A 21,132-nucleotide genomic window follows, 5' to 3' on the forward strand; every position below is an offset into this window, starting at 1 on the left:
TATTTACCTTTTCAATGCACTGGTGAGCAGAAAAATCATTTCAAGGAAGATTTACAAACACTCACGAGAAATAAATCTAAGTTTTCTATCATCGATGATTTTATTGCAAAAAATCAATCGTGGAATAATGCACAGAGCAATTCCAATGGAAAAATATTGTTTAACGATTGCTCGGCTGGATTTTATTCAGTTTTGTTTCCAAATGTTTTTCTTCTGTTAGGAATCCATCCACAATTGATTTGGTACTAACAAATCAAAGTCATTCATGCAGTGATTTATTAACTCATGCTGATTTTGATTCTGATCATCTTCCTATAACTTCTTCCATATCTCGTGAAACTGTTTTAAATTCCACTAGGTCTGTGTTTAATTATCACAAGGCCAATTGGGATCGATATCGTACCACGATCGAAGAAAGCTTGAATTGTGATATTGTTTTACAAAACAGTGCTGACATTGACGGAACATTGGATGATTTGTGGAGCTTAATACTCAATGCCCGAAACTTATCAGTTCCTAAGGCTAGAGTGAAATTTAATACGCCATTCATTGACAATGAGCTTCAACTTCTTATACGTTTGAAGAACATACGGAGACGTCAATATCAAAGAACTCGTGATCCTGCTTTGAAAGTTTTCTTTACTCACCAGTTACTTAGAGTAACTAATATGATTCGTACTAATAAATTTGAAGGTTATTCCACTGGTGCTGTTCTTCTAGACATAGAAAAAGCATTCGACAGTGTTTGGCATAAAGGTTCGATAGCTAAAATGTCCAATTTCCGTTTTCCCCTTTACATCACAAAAATGTTACAAAGTTACTTGACCGCACTCTTCATGTTAACTATTTGAATAGTAAATCTAATAGATTGCCTGTTAGAGCTGGTGTACCTCAAGGAAGTATCTTGGGCCCAGTCTTATATAATATTTTCACTTCTGATCATCCTGATTTACCACCAGGATGTGAGAAATCTCTGTTTTGTGACGATACAAGCATTTCCGTAAAAGGAAAAAGCCTTCGTGTCATATGCAGTAGGCTGCAAAAATGTCTAGATATATTTTCTTCATATTTGCAGAAATGGAAGATTTCTCCTAATGCATCAAAAACACAATTAATTATTTTTCCTCATAAACCAAGAGTTTTTTTTCTCAAACCCACCAATAATCATGCTGCTGAGATGACTGGTGCAATCTTAAATTGGCCTGACCAAGTTAAATATTTAGGGCTAATTTATGATAAAAATCTTACCTTTAAGGAGCACATTGAGAATATCCAAACAAAGTGCAATAAATATAAAAAATGTTTGTATCCTTTTATCAACAGAAATTCTAGATATTGTCTCAAAAATAAACTGTTAATTTACAAACAAATATTTAGACCAGCAAAGTTATATGCAATCCCCATCTGGACAAGTTGTTGTACAACCAGAAAGAAGATGCTTCAAAGGATTCAGAACAAACTTCTGAAAATGATATTCAAGCATCCTCGCTGGTTTAGCACGAATGAACTACACAGGCTTACTAATATGGAAACATTAGAAAATATGTCAAACCAAATTATCGATAAGTTCCGACAAAAATCGATGCAATCCTCAATTACAACGATTAGCTCACTTTATAGTCAGTAAGATAGGTGTAAGATTAGATTAAGATTTAATTTTAATTTCCTTTTTTTCTTGACAAGTAGGTTCACAATTTTCCTACAATAATATTTACTTAACTGCGGAAGCAATTATAATCTTTGTAATAGTGTTGATATGTCACCGTCGTTCATGCGTTCTGAACACGATGTTCGAAAAAAAACGGATTTTGAGATCCGTTTGGAGCATCCTGATTTATTTTTCATATTTTAGCATTTGTCCTGATTTTTCTGAATGATGCCGGATGTTCAGAAATGTTGAAGATTGTTCAGCACTTTTACTTTGACTCCTGAACGAAACGGACTCATTTTAAACGATTTTTTTTCTTCGATTGAACTTTGTCGAAAGTAATTGTGTAGTTCTTGTAACCCTCAACTATAACATGTCAATATATCAATATTATATCAATATATTGTGGCGCCAGCACTAAATTAAAGTTCGGAAGTCGGACTTTCGACTTCCGAACATTCTTCCGACTCTACAAACACATAGAACATCCGCGAGTTCACATAACATGAACTGCGCGAATGATTTCAATGTATTTGTTTTTGTAAGCCGGACTGACAGCGCAATGGCGGCTGAGATGGTTGCAGTGTTGCGAGAACAACAAAAATAAACATCGGAAGTGAGCCTGACTGCCAGTTCATCAGCGACGTTCTGATGATTTTTATTTAAATGCACAATATCATTTGAAGAAGCCGCGATTTTTGAGCAAAAAGTGATTTTAAAAAAATGTTCATCGTTTTCATTCGATTTTTAAATGAAGAATAAAAAACTGCTCGAGGTGTCTTAACTGACATTTCGCACACGTACGATATATGGGAGAATTGTCATTCAAGGTATTTCGATTGTTATTCGGCATTTAAAAATCAAAGGACAACGATAAACATTTTTTAAAAATCACGTTTTGTTCAGAAAATTGTACTCTTTCAATTGATAAATAAAAACCAGAAACCGTGTAAAACTTTTGGACCCAATTTTAAACAGTTTACGTATGCTGCATTTTTTAGGTAACTACTAATGCCTAATCAATCAAAGTTGCAAAATTGTATCGTCCGAGAAATAGTTTAAATAAATAAATGGTTGGTGTATTTTGAAGAGTAAATCTCAAATTACGTGTTTTATATATTAAAACCTCAAAAAAAGGAAACACCGCATATCAAATTTGTACCGGAAAAAGTTGTCCTGATTTTTAACTCCGACCAAATGGTAACCCTATGTTCGAAGATTTGTACACATAGGTTTTAAAATTTGTAAAACAGAACGGTGCCTGTCGGTGCTAAATTGGCAGGTGCTCTTTTTTCGTTGCATCGTACGTTCACCTGGTATGAAGCCATTGGACTGTAAGGAAATCACAGTGTACTATGTCTTCACTGTTTTGGCACACGTGATACGTTAGCATGTGGCTGAGGATTCTGTTCCAGTTGCATCGACAAAAACCGCCAAAAATATCCTTTGCGTTGAAGACAAAGGACGATGGAAGGTGATTTTGAGATTATCGGCGTGCGACCAGACCGAACCAAGCCCCATTTTTTCAACCCATTCCCGACGGGTGATGCCATATGGCATTACCTGACATTCAAACTTTGATTTGAGTTCAACAATTATACTTGAAAATTTGCACTTAGAAACTATTCAGTATGGTTAGAGAAGAGATTGATCTTTAAATTGCAATCCAATTTGTGTCAATTGTGCATACAGTTGATGACTAATGAGAGTTTGGAGTTCATTTTTTGTGGTAAAAATTGATTTTTCTCCGCCGGGAAAGGGTTAAATTGAGGTATTAACTCTGGCGGAATTCAAAATTGATAATATATCTTTCAAGAAAAAACGAAATCATTTGAACAGTTTATAACGATATGATAACATAAATTCTCAGTAGCAGCTTTCAGAAAACATATGTACGGAGTGGTTGAACTTTGGACGCTTTACTTGAAATAATGTTTTTGGTTCTTAGTTAGGGTTTTTGGTTCTTAGTTTGGGTAGTTCGGGTAGGCTCCACGTTGACCTTATGTAAAAGGGATGTAATATCAATAATTAGGTTGTGAATTTCGGTATGAATTCTTTTCAATTTCTAAATATTGAACACGGAGTTGCCTTTTGTCCTGCAAATTGGCTGAATGTATTGCTGTTACACAACTTGAATTTAAATTATAATTTGAAATCATTTAAACAGTTCATAACGACAGTATAACAAAAATTCTCTTTAGCCGCTTGCAGAAAGCATACGAGGCTGTCAAACTTTAAATGATATTTACTTGGAATAATGAGTTTTAGCGCTAGGTTCGGTTTAACTGCGCGCCGAACAAATAGTAGAAAAAAAACTTGAGCCAAATCAACGGCCTCAACTATAGAGAACAGATGAACCAGAACAATACAGTTTATATACAGCATTTAAGTATATTTCCTTGTACAAATATTATTACATTAATCAACATATCACGCCTCGTTTTGCATGCAGGCATGCAACAGAAACAAATAAAGGTGCATTAATAAAATCATTGACTACCCAAAATACTGCTAATACTTGAGAACGTCGTAATAAAACATAGGTAGTACTACAAATCATCATGTTCTACACATCATGGTACCTACAAATGATTCGAAATGCAACGCCGCTTGCACAGCCAAAACTTAGAACCTAGCACACTAGATTGTTACTTGCTCAGAAGAAAACATTAGCTAGAACAATGTTCACAAACTTGTGCAAACATACAGCGTGGGAAATGTATGTTTGCATCCAAACATGAGAATCAGAGGTACCGCGAAAACGTGTTTTTCTCGCACACTTTGTTCGACGTGCAACAACGGCGACTGGTCACCGTTTGTGGCAAAAAAAAATCCTGAATAAATATTAGTAAATAATTAATTCATCACAAAACATCCCCGCCTATATTTAAAAAAAAAAATAGTAGGAGGGTGGTATCCGCGATACGACCGCATAGTTGACGTAGGACTACAATAGCTTTATATTTTCCTTTGAGGCTCTGTTTGATTTGAGCTCGTTTTACTTTTGGCACGGTTCGATTTTGGCACACATGTCCCAAAAACGAGCGATTATGTCTAATCACATTTCTTAGTCTTTTTGATTATTTCAACCAATTTAAGCTCAACATCCTCCAAAAGAAGGGTATTTAGGTTCTTTATGTTGCCGAAGCGAATGACCGGAATCGGTAAAAACGGTTTCTGGAACATGACCGGAACATGTGCCGGTAATATGTATAATGATCATGATCTAAGCAGTACTAAGCCTCTAATTACTAGGGTAGTACAGTATCTATTCGCTAACTGGGCACGCTTTAACTGGGCTTCTTTTTAACTGGGCGCTCGCTAACTGGAAGGATTCCCAGTTAAAAAGACAACAAACGTCAAATATCTAAACGAACGCATGTGGATTGGGAACGAAAACTGAAAAAGTTTTTTTAATCGAGCATATTTAAAATACAAAAACAATAATATAGCTGATAAATTTACTCGCTATATAAAACTAAAGTTTAGAAGCTTTATTTGAAAGATAAGTTTGTAGTTGTGGCTTCTCTATTTGGTGATCAACTTGAGAACGGAAGCCTTTTATGAAGTTGTCGCGAAGCAGCGTTATCCATCGAACTCCCCCTCGGCGTTGAGATGATATCCCAGTTAGCGAGCTGATTTCAATAACTGGGAAGTGCTCGTCGCCCAGTTAGCGAACAGTTGCTGTAATATCAAGTATCTAGGTCATCAGCATCAATTCATCAAGCGACACCTCAAACGACTTGGAAAACTAGTTCATTGGTGGAAATATCTATGGAAAAACGTCATGAAAAGAGAACCGTTCATTTTTGGCAAATTCTGCCATGTCGTGTTTGGCAAAATCGAACGGGGTCTATATTTTGATTACTTATTTGCAGCACTCTATTTCAGAAGAAAAAATATTCCCTTCAACATTGATGAATACCTTTTATTCTAATACAGTCAATTTTCTTCAATACGCGAGAAGGCAAGCTTCTATACAGACCTAAATTGAGTACGATTTAGTAGAAATTAAATAATATTTATTTGTCTTGTTAAAGAAAACTCACTCTCCGATCACCAAGCGGCAAAGATGTCACATAATAAAATTTTCCTGCAGTTACAAGTTCGTGGAAAAAATAACGATAAAAAATAACAGTTTTTGAACAAAAATGTATATTCACAGAAAATTTAAAATGGACATGAGAAAAACAGAGTGTAGAGTTCAAAAATAAACAACGCATTTTAACTGTACAATGAACCTAATTTATATATCCTGCTATCTGCCTCTACCGACACGTACAGAATTTTGCTGCTCCCGGTGGCGCAGCGTATTTTGCGGCACCCGAATAATCATATTGAATTATGATATTTGCTACTACATATACGAAACAAGAAGAAGAAGAAGGCAATTCAAACGGCAACTCGATTATGTTCCAGATCGCGAAACGATACCTACGCGTTAACCCAACACGCCCCATTATGCGTCGACAGCGGCAATGTAGTCTTCACTTGGCTAGGCTGCACACGAATGAATATCGAGTTCTACTGCACTGATAGACGACGAGTGACCAGCGCTCTATTCATGCATTGCTCAGTGCAATACTGTTGCCTGTGCCAGCATGTTTTCCATCAAGAAATCAGTTTCAATAACATTCTAATCGGAGAACGTAAAACTGTCTGATAGTGGAGGTGGTTACGAACTTTCCGAAAAAGCTTCACCTTCAAGACATCAATATAGTCTAGGCTCATGGAAGCGAACATTAGTTGACCTATTGGGACGGGAAGATTCTGTCAATTTTTTTTTTTGCCTCTGCTATACAGGATATCACAGCAAGCAGTTGGTGTCTACTCATGAAGTCTGTGCCAGGGGTACTCGCATTTGATTGGTACATTGTTCGTGAAAATTCGACCTTGAAACTTTTATTCAATTTTCACTGTTAAACAATGAAATGATAATGATAACTGAGAAATCACAAAATTGTCCATCATTTTATCAATCCAAAGACATATTGATTATTGTAATCCATCATGTGGTTACATCAGCATTACCGTTTGAAATCTTTCATTTCAACGTTACACCTTGGTTTTAGTTTCCGCAGAATGTATCTCGATATAGTGCGGTTAGACGTAGTCCTACGTCAAAAAAAAAAGAAAATATTGTTTCCCGAATTGTGCTTTTTCAAATGATCAAAATAGTTTCAGGAAACTTAATTGTCTATATGAAAATCTTGAGTCTTTTTTATCTGAAATGATAGATTTTTTGGTGTTCCATCTTCAACATTTTGTCTATGAAACATTTTCAACATGAAATAGTGTTGGACATGAACATATTTTGTTAGAAAAACTTTTTTTCCTTGAGAGTGCTTAATTTAAAATGTACACAACAACTTCAGGTAACTCAATTACACTGGTCGACGAAAGTGAAAATAAATGCTGCCCTAAAGCCAGTGGCGTAGCGTGACCGGGTGACACCCGGGGCGGAAAATTGGTGTCACCCTTATCCCCCCTGGGTGTCACCCCCATCAAGTTGTAGTGAAACTATTTTAATATAAAAAATTGTGAGAGTTAGCACGTTCATTTTCGTTTGCATTTTTGAAAAATTGATTGAGAAACAAATTTATATAATTTTCGAGGGTTTCACCGCGACCTTCACCTAACTGATAGTTGATCTCACGGATATCACCTTTTTGTAGGTAACATGTATGAAAATATTCCTTATGGGTGTCACCCCCTAGAGGGTGACACCCGGGGCGGACCGCCCCCGCCGCCCCCACCACGCTACGCCAGTGCCTAAAGCTAACAAAAGTCGGCCTAAAAAGATTACAGCTTTTCGCCATTCTTGTGTAACTTGGTGCCATTAGCCATTGTAAAAGCGCGTCAATTTACATGAAAGTGTCGCATAGTAATTGCTCGCCGGGTTCGTTGCTTTGAAGTTATATTTACGAGAAAATTCATTTTAGTCTCGGGGCACCAAAATTCATAAGAACGGTTAAAAAGCTATAATCTATCATTTTTCTCAGTTGAAGCCACACCTGTGTTGACCAGTGTTATTTTATCAGAAAAACTTAAGCTGAAAGAAATCTGAGATGACTGTTTTTTAATTTTTTTTTATTCTGGTTTTAAAATGGTTTTTTTCCAGTGTATTTCAAACTAATTTTTTCAATATCTTCAAATAACGGGTCGTAAGTTAGGGTTCTCGGTGGAGTCGCCTCTCCGGGCGTCGGTGATTGGCACAAACAACAGTGGCGGAACTAGGCCGACGGAAAATATGCGAGAATAAAAAAAATTCAGATAATTTCCTAGAGGTTATCCCTTGACAACTTTTCTCTAACTAATTACCGTACGTCCACGAGACGCAAAAAACGTGAAAACTTAACATGACAAAGTTTTTACCAGAAAAATTTTTTTGCTTAAAAGTGTTTTTTTTTAAATGTTCAAAAAAGTACAGGGCAGCTAAATTATCTATCTAAAAATCATAATTTGACCTCTTTTCGAAAAATTTTTGATTGTTGAAAATCAAAATGTTTTCAGTGTTAAAAGTCATCCCTCGACCATTTTTCTTTATCACTAGTCTTCATTTGAATATATCAATTTTTGAAATAACTCCAGTCTTAGTCCCAAATATTTTATTGAAAAAAGGGGAGCAAAATCATTTCAAATCGCCTGGAAATACGCGAAAATTTAATCGACCATTTTTGATTTGAATGAAACTTTGCACACGTATTTGGCTTAGCAAGCTGAGCATTTTTCACAGGGGGAGAGATTTTTTACACCCATGAGTTACATTCTAAACGGGCGTATGCCTTTTGGCATAGGTTTTATTTGAAGCATTGTAGCCCAGAAACCGTTGGTTGTATAGAAAAACTGTCTGAGAATGAGTTGTAGGGAATTGAAAATGCACCATAAAAAAATATACACTGTACAAAAAAAATTTTTGTTGATCAAAAAAAATTAAAAATAAATATTAAATGTCAATTTAAAAAAAAAAAAGTTTAATTTTTTTTTTATTTTTTTTTAATGAAACTCGACGTTAATACGCAACTTTTAAAAAAAAGTCCAGGATAAAGAAATGAAAAATAATTTTTTTATGGTAGATTAATTTTTTTATAAAAATTCTAATTTAAACATTTTTCAAAATATTTGTATTCTGATGATTTTAAAAGATGCAGAGAGTCATTTTGAATCAAAAAGCTCTTGGTAGTAAACATTCTAAAGGCATTGGTTTTCGAGTTATTTCTAATTTAAGCTCGAAAAATTATGATTATTTAGGAAAATACACGTTTCTCTTAATTTGTCCATGGTTCTCCAGCAAAAACCATACGTTCATTGGAATGCTTCATCAAAAATATACAATTCATTCTTTGACAACAAAACGATTGGGCGAACGGTTCTCAAGAAATGAGTTAAATGTTCTAAGTGATATAAATATATATAAGAATCAAATATTTATTTTCGAATTTTATTATCTTAGGAACATTCTTTTTTATGACATAGATACTTTACAGAACTAGTTTCACCTTATATTTTATATACATCATAAGTAAATGATTCGTCATCTTTTGAAAACAGCTGCGTTTGTATCTTATTTTCTGAAGTCGGAACAAAAGAGTAATACTTTTGTGTGGCAGCTATCATTATAGATTTTTTGAAAATATTGCTCCATTCTGTTACTCCTTGTTCATATTCTTCATATGATACCCAACTAAATGACATTTTCGATGAATTTTTATTACAATCATACGATTCTTTTGCGCTTGTAATGGGATGTTCATGTTCTTTAGCTAAACTTGCATTTCCTGCCATTCGTTTTAATATGCCACCAATTGCATCGCATGGGCCTTTACCATGAGAAGTCGCAAAAAATGCCACTCTGCATCGACGTTATATTTTGTTGCAAAGTTTTTTCTATTTTTATATTGTGAGGCAGCTCCATCAGACATTAATATCGCTTTTTTCAACTCTATTGTTGTTTTCAAAAAACTTATTAATTTGGAAATGAACACCTGAACCGCAACAGTATCATGATGGAGTACTTCCGATATTATGATGAAGCTGATATTCTTAAGTGTTCCAGATTCTGAATAGTAAACAACGAAGGGATGAATGGTGACTTGACTATCATTCCAATAACTACACGAATCACAAATTGATAAAGACGTATCAAAATGAGCTTGACTGTTCAATATTTTTAGTTTTGCAAGAACGTTTTCGTTTAATTTGCGTAAGCTTGATGAGCACCGATGATCAGGAAAGGGTTTACAGCATTTGGGCTTGGTGTATTCCATTTTCACTTTATTCATCTTCACAAAATGCAAACTGTTACTAACACATCTGGAGTAGTGCAATCGTATTTATATACGAAAACAGATATTATAGGTGACCCAGTAGTTATTGGTTGCGTACTTGACAAACAGTTATTATTGGTAAACAAGTAGGTAGTGTTGCACGACAAACATATTATTTTATAAAACATTTTTATAAAACATTCGAACAAACTTATGATGTATATAAAATATAAGGTGAAACTAGTTCTGTAAAGTATCTATGTCATAAAAAAGTATGTTCCTAAGATAATAAGACTCGAAAACAAATATTTGATTCTTATATATATTTATATCACTTAGAACATTTAACTCTTTTCTTGAGAACCGTTCGCCCAATCGTTTTGTTGTCAAAGAATGAATTGTATATTTTTGATGAAGCATTCCAATGAACGTATGGTTTTTGCTGGAGAACCAAGGACAAATAAAAAAAAAAACGTGTATTTTCCGAAACATTAATAATTTATTGAGCTTAAATTTAAAATAACTCGAAAACCGATGCCTTTAGAATGTTCACTACCAAGAGCTTTATGATTCAAAATGACTCTCTGCATCTTTTAAAATCATCAGAATACAAATATTTTGAAAAATGTTTAAATTAGAATTTTTATAAAAAAATTAATCTACCATAAAAAAATTATTTTTCATTTCTCCATCCTGGACTTTTTTTTAAAAGTTGCGTATTAACGTCAAGTTTCTTTAAAAAAAAAATCAACTCTTTTTTTTTTAAATTGAAATTTATTGTTTATTTTTAATTTTTTTGGTCAAAAAAAAATTTTTTTGTACAGTGTATATTTTTTTATGGTGCATTTTCAATTCCCTACAACTCATTCTCAGAGAGTTTTTCTATACAACCAACGGTTTCTGGGCTACAATGCTTCGAATAAAACCAATGCCAAAAGGCATACGCCCTTTTAGAATGTAACTCATGGGTGTAAAAAATCGCTCCATCTGTGGAAAATGCTCAGTTTGCTAAGCCAAATACGTGTGCAACCATCGGTGATTTGGCGCGATCTTGCTCAGGGCTTTTTTTTTTAGGTATCGCCATATCTCGACGTGTCGTGCATTTTGAAGACACTTGGCATATTTGTGTGTTGATTTTTGCGTTTTTTGCATATTATGCATTTTTCTCGAGAAGACGAAACTTTTGGGCCCTACCGCTTGAAAACCGGAAAGTCGATTCTTATTGGCATCCTAATGCTCATGTTCGTGAATAAATATCCGTCATCACTACTGCTTTTCGACATTAATAATAGTAATCACTAATCAGTTTATTTTCGGAAATCGATCAATCTTTTTTATAGTTTTAATGCTATTTTATGAATTAGAATCATTGAATCGTGTTCTCCGGCTTTTCTCATATACATATGACGAAAAATTAAAGTTGAAAAAAACGTCGCTTTCGTACTTTCCTTTTTCTCAGTCTTTTATCTTATTTGGCAATCCGGGATTTCAAATTCAATTAAATTTAATTAAAAGCCGTCGAGAAATGGACACACTCACAAAGTTGAAAGTTTCATCAATTTCTAAGAGGGTGCTGCTAGCCCCTCATTCGAGTTTGTGCGAATTTCCTCTAAATAATAAAGAGGTGCCGTCACCCACATATAGGAGTTAGCGCGAACTTTAACATTTTTAGACACATTTTAACAAAACAAAACATTATACTACTTCCATTTTCATGTGTTCTTGTTTTGAGAACTTAGATATTCCGATAATATTGATTTGGAATTATCTAATTAATTGAGGCCTGATGAGACCTGTTTTGGAAGAACTGAAACTTCGTTAAGGGGTGCAATCGATTTGGTGATTGCTATCCGCGGGAATAGCAATTGACGGTGCGCTATATGATTTTACGCATAATGGGAACCGAAATGTGCACCGTACCCTAGATTTTAAAGCGTTTGCTTCGTTGATTCCCTTTTCAGCTCATCTCGCTTGTTGGCGCTGACCTTTACGAGCAAACGGTAAGGAGATGTATCATTTCTCCTGCCCGTCTCTGTTCTCATTCTCAATGGTACCACATTACTGTACATTACCTCGGTCAGATAAACGCGAGCGCGAGTTGAAAGTTCCGCGTGAACCGACCACGATGCTTGTTAGGAAAAACGCGTGACAGCGCAATCGTTTTGCTCGGTCTAGACGCAGACGGGTTGAACGGGAATTCCGCGATTGCCGCTACTCTCCCTAAACCAACCTGTACATGGCAACCGAGCGAAACTCATCTTGAATTGTAAATGAGAGAATAGCTCTGTGCGAAATATGAGAGTGAACCTTGATCGATTCACCCAGTAGGCTTTGCTGCTTTTTAGTTTACTTATCTGTATAGGAAGACGACCATCGAACAAAAATGCGATACTATTAAACTCTGTTAATAAATTTTGAGCGCGAGGCTTTGTATTTTTGTAACTACCCGATCAGAAGAGCATAACTAAAATATTACAAAATTCTATCAACGCGAGATACAAATAACATATTTAGATACAATTTTGTATTTTCCATATAATTTTGATAACAAAATTGAATCTGAATGAGTTATAATAACAAAACCTAAAATGAAGTAGTTCTGAAACAAGTCTAACTAATTTTTCGTTTCTATCAAAATCTGTTGTTTCTAACAATGTTTGTTATTATATTGTTCTATATAATATCATATTTTGTTAGAAAGCTGATATTAGTAACAAATTTTGTTATGTGTTTGATACTAGTAGAATCATTGCAGTTATAATATCTGTTATTTTAACACCTAACGGGATCAAATTGAAAACACAGTCTGTAAGGTTTTTCCCGTAACAAACTAACAGCTTCTGTTACATTTTTGTTTTTTTCTTTCTGATCGGGTATCTGTTACCGTCATACCAAATCATTATATTATCGTTGCAACTCATCTCAGGTCATGCAAATAAATCAAACTTATCAATTGTTGCCTCAGAAATCCATTCATGTTATGCGGATTTCTGAACATAAGTTTACTTTCTTATATATTTGTACGACAGACACAGGGTACCTTTCAGTTGATATTGAGGTATGATGCTCATCTAGCAAACCATTCTTCGTAGATACGATTCTCGCCTCGGGAGACGCTGTTAGTGTCAGTAGGATCGTAGCGCTAGCCCCGTAATTATCCTGTATATTAAACAGTATGGTCTAGGTATAATAAACATAACATCAAGTTCCGAATCGGAATGTAGCACCAGGGCTTTGCTTTAGGTACAGGGTATGTTTTGATAAGCAGAAGTCATAGTTTCTCAGTTTATTAAACTGAAAAGATATTATTTGAAAACAAAATTCGTTCAAAACAAGCCAATAAAACTATAATTAATCAGTTTACGATGACATTAACCACTATTCTACTTCTTTCCTCAACAATTAAGAAGAAATATTTCTGTTCTAAGTAAATGTTCAGTCAGTCACGATTTATCATAATTCGAACCTATTTGAATCAACTAAAATATTTTTAATCATGCCAATTAATTTTATATATCGGTTGCATCTCTTCTCTTCTTGAAAAGTACAACCCATATCTTCTGCATTCCAATACAGGAAAATAAGCATCGCAATGATGTGTTCATTTAGATTATTCTCAGCCGTCAGCCGTTATGACTACGCTCTTCTGAGATTGTACCCTTACAGAAAACTACTTGTAATGAAACATGGCTTATAGCTTATAGTATATCTACAGTAGAGACGACTAGAGTGCGTGAATGTTTTCATTGCAATCAACGGATAGCACCATCGCATTGCGCTCTCCACTCTCTGCACACGGTGACTATACGGTAAAATTGGCTGTTTCGTGTTTCGGTCGGTCGCTTTCTTTTCTATATATTTTGCTAAGAAAGCGGCCAACTTCATTGTGGTCATTCTTTCCTCATGGGCTGCCCAATTTCCTAACGTAACTTAAACTGTATCAAACAATTTATATACTCTACCTTTCTGTTCAAACCTATATATGAATATGTTGGAACTGAGTCACTTTTTCCTTTTTTTTTTTTTTAAAAGTCAGTCATTCCATAGTTACAGAAAGTCCGGTAAATATAAAATTCTGTGAGAAAACTTACTTGTATTTGCTTGCACATACTCGATTCAATTCGATTGTGTGCATTTGTACCATCATTCCGAAACCTAAATTCGCTGATACAAAGTTTTTCTCGTATCATATTATTTTAAGTCCAAATCAATTAATGTTTAATTTTTTAAACATTAATTGATTTGGAAATTTAATTAATCAATTAAATTTCGAAATTGTGCCAATATTTGACGAAAATGTTTAGCTTGCTATTCGCTAGATCTTACAAAACGATACAAAAATAAAAAATAAAAATTTACTTATTGAAGCCTGCACCAGTTATTAACTATAGTGATCCAATGAACAAAAAGCTCATAGACTTGCTCAACGACGTGCATTATTCGAATTTAATTTTTGTGAGTCCAATTAAAAATGGAGTATAACACTGGACAATTGAAAATGGAGTATAACACTGGACAAAAAGCAAAAAACCAAATTAATCCACCTAGCGGTCAGACCCAGCCTTTCTCATTCAAATTTATTATTCGTTAAAACTGATTCACATGAACACTTCAATCCAATGAAGGTATATTCACTCTTTGGGTTCTAAAATATTGACGTTGTTTCTGAAGTAATAATTGAAGTATAAAATATGAAATTTGATGTAATGTTAGTGCTTAAGAAATAGTGAAATAGAAAAGGACTCTTAATTTCGAACATTTTAATCACTAGCAATACCGGGAACGTTCAAATAGTACAATACCAAATTTAAATTATGTCGAAGCCATATATTTCGATCAAAGCAGGTATACTTTTGAAAATTCTTTGAATTTCTTTTCTTTCCATAACTTTTTAACCACATATCAAATGAAAGTTTGTTAGTTGTAAGTTTGAGAGATAACTCGTTCGTATGACACTAGCTATGTTTAAAAAATTCGTGTAATCGTTGAGATAATAGACTTTCGTTGTTTTTACAATTTAAGGGGTTATATACCTTTTTGGTCGTGAAAAATGAGGGAAGTTTGAATCTATTTTTAAGTGCATAGCACCATTTTCATTGCATCAAAGGGGTATTTTTCTGAAAGTACAGTTTATCAACAACAAAAAAAAACGTTTGATTTTGAGATATACCAATTATTACTGGAGTAATGGCCGTTTCCCCGAAACGCGATTTTTTTGCAGAGGCTTGCGGTGATCCTGATAGAGACTCAGCGGGTCAATCGAAATCAAAAAACTCATATTATTTCATTAGTTTAGAAGTGTGCCGGGTCCTTGAACGATCGCTTTTATGAGTATTTTGTTTTCAGTGCAAATGGGAACGTTTTTCCCAAAAATGCACGTTATGAGCGCTAAAAATTGCATTAAAAATTTTTTTGCGGCAAAATGTAACTGCATGTTTCAAAAAACGTTTGCTCGAAATTGAAAATTTCGGAGAGGGGTCAGGCTGATGAGCGTAACGTAATTTTAGGGGGGTGGTCATGTCGAACGTTACCTATCGTTATATAGGGGGGGGGGGGGGAGGGGGTCTAAAATCTAGATTCTTAGCGTTACGTAATTTGTGTACGACACCTTACTGGCACCAGCGTCAGTAAATTCTGTTGCAACGAGGCTCGCCATTGGCTGTTTCGGTTGCAGACGGTGATAAGGGATGCACGACCCTTTGATACGCACCGACTCGCGAAAGTAACCAGCGGTTTTTTGAGCGCCTCAAAACTGATCGTTTGCCCGAAACCGAAGTCCACCGAAACTTTACGATTTTGTGTGAATTATACATATTCTGATTTCGATCTCTGTCAATGTATTCATTACGCAACTGTTGTGTTATCCATTTGACACAATTGTTATGCAAAGCTAGAGCATTAATGTGCGTTTTGAGAGGATACATTGGTTGATTAGGGTTTGCCACTGAAGGCAGAATCATAAAAGGCAGAAGCACGATAGGCAGAATTTTTTGGACGTACACACAAGGTAGGATATTTCAAAAGGCAGAAATATGAAAGGCAGAATTTCGAAGGGCACGACAGGCATAATCACTTAAAGAAAAACCTGACTGACGATAGCCAAGTGCGTGATGGCAAATTGAGAGTAATTTTTCGATGTAAAGTATAACTTCCACTAATCTCAACTGCTTGTTGGGTAAAATTAACATAAAAAAATTTCGATTATGCGAAGACGCATAATCGAGGACAAGGAACCGAGGCGGCACAAAGCCGCCGTGATTTTCGCAGTCCAAGCCGGCCGCCGACCCGCCGTCGGAAGCGGCGGCCTTTCGCATACAAACGACTGATCTATTGGTTTTCCAGGATTATTCAAACAGGTTTTCTTTCTCTTAGTTAAGCCCGCACGAGCGGTGGCGAGTTAGGACAGCATACATCGCATACAGCGAGACTGGTGCCAGTCCACATAAGCACTGAGGAAGACTGTATGTCACAGTCGAAATATATATTTGCGTGAATTTCAATATTTATTTCCAAAAAATTTTCTAGTTGAGTATAACGGAAACCGATAACTATTTCTTTGATTTCTGGTTTGTATAAATTGGTTGCAATCTAGAATGTTTAAATAGCTTTTGTATTCGAGATGGCGAAAGATCGTCTAGTATATAAAATCGTCAAAAATTCCATAACAGTTATTTTATTGTTGGAACAGCATAAAAACAAGTTATTTCATTCGTTTATTACACATTTTTTGTCATAAATAACAAAAATAGTCAGAATATTATTTGTTATAATTGTGCGTAAAATTGACCATTGCACAGTGGTCCAATAAGCTAAAAAGTGGAACTTAATTCCATAGCGCCTTTTACCTCCATCTTAGCCTAATAAAGTATTCGGAACAACTGTTTGTATGAATGACCCGCATAATCGCAAATTGTTAAAAAGTATGAAAAGTTTACTATACTAAAATAAAAAAATTAACTTTTTTGTGTTAAAAGATAGAAGAACAATTTATTCAGCAAAGCTGTAGAAGATTAAAAATATGAAATTTTTTTGAACAAATGAAAATCCTACCGTCTTTCGGTTCAAAGTTAAAAAGTATATTACATGGAACTTACTTCAAAGTTAGTTTTTTGTACTTAACTTTTGTTGGTTGCATTTTACACGAAAGTATTGTTCGGAGGAATCGTTAGGGAAAACAAAACACATATTTTTGTCAAAGGTCATATATCTCCAGGACTTTTCCTTACAAAGTTATATCATATTTTAGCTTATTTTTTTGTTAACTTCAAGAACTTATAGGTTAAAAAGGGGCAAGTGGGATCATGATGTCAATATTTTTTCTTGAAGTTAAGCTAAAGTACTATAAACTCCTTTAGGTTCCATTTGTCCCAATCCACCCATATTAGAGTACGGCGAGCATATGTTACAGTAGGTTTTTATATATACAAAATACTAACTTTTTTGTGTTAAGAGATAGAGGAATGGTGAATTCGGCAAAGTATTAGAACGTGCAAAAATATGAATCTTTGTTGAAGAAATAAAATTCCTATCTTCATTGGGTACAGAGTTACAGAGTATTTTCTGTGAAAGTTACTTAAAAGTTAATTTTTTGCACTTAACTTTTGTTAGCTACATTTTACAAGAAAACGTTGTTCGAAAGAAGCATTTGGGCATACAAAACACACGTTTTTGTTGAAGACCACACATCTCCAGGACTTTTCCTTACAAAGTTATAGCATGTTTTAGCTTATTTTTTCGATAAAGTAGGTGGATATTTGATTTTGCCAGGAAAGTATGTCTGGACTCTGTTTCTGAGCAAAACTTCGTTCGCGATGCGTCTCCGGGCTACGACGCGATAGAATTACCTTTTACGATGGTAGAATTTCCAGTTGCCCTCCTGTCCTGCAACAATAACGCGCCTGGGTTAGATAGAATCAAATTCAACTTGTTGAAGAATCTACCCGGTACTGCCAAGAGGCGCTTGTTGAACTTATATAAGTTCCTGGAGCAAAACATTGTACCGCAGGATTGGAGGCAAGTAACGATGATCACCATCCAATAACCGGGAAAACCAGCTTCTGATTACAATTCTCATAGGCCGATTGCAATGCTATCCTGTATCCGAAAATTGATGGAAAAAATGATACTCCATCGTTCAGACCATGGAGTCGAATTAAATGGTCTGTTATTAGATTCTCAATGTGGTTTTCGCCGTGCCAAAGGGACGAATGATTGTCTTGCGTTGCTTTCAACAGATATTCAGCTGGCGTATGCTCGCAAATGGCGTCCGCGTTCTCGGACATTAAGGGGGCTTTTGATTCCGTTTCTATTGACATTCTTCCGGGAAAACTTCACCGACAAGGATTTTCTCCAGTTTTGAACATTTTTTCGCCCAATTTGTTGTCCGAAAAGCACATGCATTTTACGCATGGCGATCTGGCAACTTTTTGCATAAGCTGCATGGGTCTTCCTCAGGGTTCATGTTTAAGCCTCCTTCTTTACAATTTTTTATGTAAATGACATCGACGAATGTCTGCAAATTCATGCACGATAAGACAACTTGCAGACGACAGCGTGGTCTCTGTTACAGAAGCCAAAGCTGCCGATTTGCAAGGACCATTGCAAGATACCTTGGACAATTTGTCTGCTTGGGGTTTACAGCTAGGTATCGAATTTTCTCTGGAGAAGACTGAGATAGAAGTTTTTTCTAGGAAGCATGAACCTGCGCAGCTCCAGCCACAATTAATGGGTAAAACGATTTCTCAGGTATAGGCACCTGGGGTTGTCACATTAGGTATCTGATGAAAAAATGCCAACAAAGAGTAATTTTCTTCGTACAATAACCGGGTCATGGTGGGGTTTACGTCGCAGAATTAGCTGCAATTCAGTACATCCTAGGGATTATCGGAAAAATGCCCACGAACCATTATTTCATTTTTACGGACAGTCTCAGTTCCATTGAGGCTCTCTGATCGATGGAAGATGTTAAGCACACTCCGTATTTCCTGGAGAAAATACGGGAACATTTGAGTGCTTTATCCGAGAATTCTTCTCAGATTACCCTAGTGTGCACGATACCGGGCAATGAGAAAGCGGACTGGGTGCAACAAACAGTGAAATTTATGAAAGACCTATTGCTTTTAATGAATTTTATGCACTGGTACGTTAGAATATGATCATCAGTTGGCAATATTCTTGGACCAGAGAGGAACTGGGAAGGTGGTTACATTCCATTATACCCAAGGTATCGAACCAGTTCAAGGGGTTGGATTTAGGTCGAGATTTAATTTGCGTGATGTCTCGACTTATATTCAACCACTATAGATTTGATACGCATCTCCGTCGTATTGGGCTCGGTGAAAGTGGTGTCTGTGCCTGTGGTGAAGGTTATCAAGACATAGAGCATGTTCACCCAACGCAAACGGGGAACATTTTATTACTTTGGGGCAAGTTTTTATTACTTATTGTGTCTTATGACTGCGCATTATACACAAAGAGTAACAAACAAAAAGTAATAAAAATAATGACGGGGCCACACGCTTGTATGTGTATCTGGAGGAGAACATACAGCCAAGCACCGCAATGTATGTGTTAGCAAGACGAAGGTTCATTGTTGTCCCCTTCATCCACACATAATCAGAATCTCAACCGTCAACCTAAAATGTCTAATTAGAAACATATTCGTTTCGTCCCCCAGTGTTTACTTGAAATGGAAATATGTAATACTGACTGACCAGAGTTGCCGAAGTTGCGAATATTGTCTGGATAGGCACAAGTTTTGTATTTTTAAACAGGTCCAAATGAGTTTCCATGAACCAATGATTATGTGCTGTAGATAGCATGCAAGAAAGCGAATGTTTTTGTTTTTCTCTAACTCAGTTTACAGATCGTGATGTCATTTTAAGGCGCATTTCAAGTATTTAAAACCATCAACGTTTGCATACTCTATGACGGAGAAAATGCTGCTTGGCAGCTCTTGTCAAATTTTTTCGCTATTCCTTATGCGAACTAATGCACGCACACCGGATGAATTGAAGATTGAAGAAACTTGTAACATGTGCAACATATGCGACGGTGTGTGATTTTTTTTGCTTGAGATGGAAAGGGAGCAGTTTTCGACAGAAAAAATCTTGCATGTGGTTGAAACGACCATTATTAGATAGTCGTACTCCCGTAACACGTGCTAAATATATGGCAGTATGTGTTGTTACTTGAATTGGAAAGAATTTTATTGCCTTTCAAGTAATAGGTTTGTTACCAAAAAGGCAATTTTGCGCTATTGCTTCTAAAGTAATAAGGAAAAGTTTTGCGTGTTGTTCGGTCATCCCGATCAGAAGAGCATAACTAAAAAATTATAAAATTCTATCAACGTGAGATACAAATAACATATTTTTATACTTTTTTGTATTTTTCCATATAATTTTGATAACAAAATTAAATCTGAATGAGCTATGATAACAAAACGTGACATGAAGTAGTTCTGAAACAAGTCTAACTTATTTTTCGTTTTTATCAAAACATGTTGTTTCTAACAATGTTTGTTATTATATTGTTCTATATACTATTTTATTTTGTTAGAAAGCTGATATATTAGTAACAAATTTTGATATGTGTTTGATACTAGTAAAATCATTCCTGTTATAATTTCTGTTATTTTAACACCTAACGGGACCAAATTGAAAACACAGCCTGTAAGGTTTTTCCCGTAACAAACTATCAACTTCTGTTACATTTTTGTTTTTTTCTTTCTGATCGGGATGCCCTGTACACCGTCGCCATGTCCAAATTAATAGCTTCCTTCAGGCCGTAGATAGGCAGCCGGCTGTCCCTGTTCGTGATGTCATGGCGAGCCGTGACCTATCCTACATGTCCCTTATATAAGCAAAGCAAAGCAAAGCATTGATGCTACATTCCGATTCGGAACTCGACCTTCTGTTTATTGTACACAGACTTCGCAGCCAACTGTTAAAAGTGTACAGGACAACTGTGGGGCTAGCGCTACGATTCTACACTGACAATAACAGTCTCTCCCGAGTCGCGACTCGAACCTACGACGACTGGCTTGTTAGACCAGCATCGTACCTCGAGACCAACTGGGAGGATACATGTCCTTTATTTAAGTTATCCTAAATTCCATCCATGCCCCAATCTAGTCCCATTTCCTTGCTTACGGCAATGGAAATCGAACAGCAAACCAGAGCTTTTGTTAAAAACATTCTATCTAATTTAAAAGATTTA

Source organism: Wyeomyia smithii, chromosome 1 (genome assembly GCF_029784165.1).
Source record: "Wyeomyia smithii strain HCP4-BCI-WySm-NY-G18 chromosome 1, ASM2978416v1, whole genome shotgun sequence".
Classification (NCBI taxonomy): domain Eukaryota; kingdom Metazoa; phylum Arthropoda; class Insecta; order Diptera; family Culicidae; genus Wyeomyia; species Wyeomyia smithii.